The 2,004-nt window shown below is 34.2% G+C and overlaps 1 non-coding gene across 1 annotated transcript; it reads right to left on the bottom strand.

Moving 5' to 3' along the window:
• Window positions 1-1,631: 1,631 nt before the first annotated feature.
• On the bottom strand, window positions 1,632-1,715 carry AK88_00951. Its single transcript has one exon. It is a non-coding gene; the product is annotated as a tRNA-Tyr (tRNA).
• Window positions 1,716-2,004: the final 289 nt, after the last annotated feature.

Below are 2,004 nucleotides of genomic sequence, written 5' to 3'. Positions count from 1 at the left end.
TTTTTTTTTTTTTTACAGTTTCGTTCAGTGAATATATGATATTTGTGAATTCAAACTAAAACATAGGGGAGGTAAAGGAAGAGACTCTTCATACAAACAGCACGGTCTTACGAAGTTGTGTAGTTCCATCTATGTGACCTTAACCAGAGGGAAAAAAATTAGCTCATTCAGTGGCGCAGCTTATTCATTCACAGGAAGCGTACAACCCTACGTGAGTACTAATGCGTGTATTAATCACGTTTGTGTCTCTGCCAGTATCCGTCGTGGGATTAATTAATTGTGAAATTTTGCGATTTTGAACAATGCACCGAAATAAAATGAAACCCTGGACCACACATTTAGGGTGATGCCAAATAAATAGGGTCTATAAGCAAACACGCGTGACATAAATTTTTTTTTGGAGGACATAATTTGTAAAGTTAGAGAATTGCATATTTTTTTCACCATATGAATGAAATATAAAAGGTAAGACGAAATTTTGAAGAAAGCGATTTAGCAAAGGGTGGGTAGGGTACACTTTTTGTTATATCACCAACCTCGTTAATCTTTTGAATTAGAAAGTCCCGTAGGAGTGCCCAGAAGTTCTTGGGGTACGTTTTTAATACTACGCATAATGTGTAATGGCATAAAGTTTGAACATACCAATGTAATGAGCTTTACACGTTATGGCGAACGAAAATAAAAACGTACTGTCGCTTAACGCTTTAAAAGCTTTACAGTATTTTGTGACACTAAAATTTGTTATGAACAAATGCGAACAGGGGAAAAGGTCCCACAAATGGAACACATCACAGTGTATGTTTTAACTCGCTTTCATTATAAAAAAAAAAAATTAATACACAACGGATAAGACATATGGGGAAGAAAAAACCTTTTTGATATGACGTAACCTCCACTTTTTTCCGTGTGAGGTGCTTGCGGGGCAACACTTATTATGCAAAAGGGCACAATTTCGTTTTGTACATAAAGGATGAAAGGGAAAAACAGATAATTTCCTTTTCTTCTTGAGTGTACGGAAATGTACACATTTTTCGTTTTATTTTTATTTTATTCTTTAAGAGGTACAGCAAAACGTGTGAACCCGTGTGTTCACTTGTACATTTGTTGTTCAAAGGAGTTTAAATATTGAACGCACGTATTATGCGTCCGAATTTTAAGTTAATAAAGTTTTCCTGGATGATGAAACATTAGCTGTCCATCATATGAGCACTTCAAAGTGAGGAAAAAACATGAACAGTGGAGAGCGCTTATGGAAAGTTTTTGTGGATGTTTTGCTTTACATCTCATTCGCGTTTTTTTACACAAACAAAGTAGAGATCACGAATGAAATTTCTGTTTTGAGAATACATGGAATAAATTTATCATTCGTAAATGTTTAACAATAGTATTTATGAACTATTTTATTGAACAGTGCGAGAAGGGGGAAAAAGTTGCGTGTACAAGGTAAGCGCATAATTTGAAAAGGCTAAAAAAGGGTAACGCATTCGATTTTAAAAAACTACAGATTAAAAAGGATACAAATTGTTTGTTTTTTCTTTTATAATGTTATGCATTTTCTAATTATATCTGAACGTGCAAATTTTTCTTTCGTCGTGGCTCAACCAGCTCACTTTTTTGGTGGGAAAAAAAAATCCGATGAACCGGAATCGAACCGGTGACCAACAGATAACCATTACAACTACAGTCTGCCGCTCTACCAACTGAGCTATCATCGGTATGCATGTTATGCAAAGCTTTACATGTCACTATACGATACTACAACATATGAAATAACATATGGTGCTATGTATGGCCTTTGGTACATATTACACTATCGTTCTCTCCATTTTTATATACGAGGACCTTTTTTTCCCGCGTTCTAAAGGCTCATATGTAAATGCAAATTCTGTTTAAAAATTCATTTGGAGATGGAAGCGTTTTTCTGAAGATATGTTTACACATGTACTAAGTGGATAACGGTTTTTTTTTTTTTTTTTTTTTTTTTTTTTTTAAATAAATAGCATT

Source organism: Plasmodium fragile (assembly GCF_000956335.1).
Source record: "Plasmodium fragile strain nilgiri unplaced genomic scaffold supercont1.8, whole genome shotgun sequence".
Lineage (NCBI taxonomy): Eukaryota > Apicomplexa > Aconoidasida > Haemosporida > Plasmodiidae > Plasmodium > Plasmodium fragile.
The sequence above is the reverse complement of the archived record's forward strand: the minus strand, read 5'-3'. Positions and strand labels throughout refer to the sequence as shown.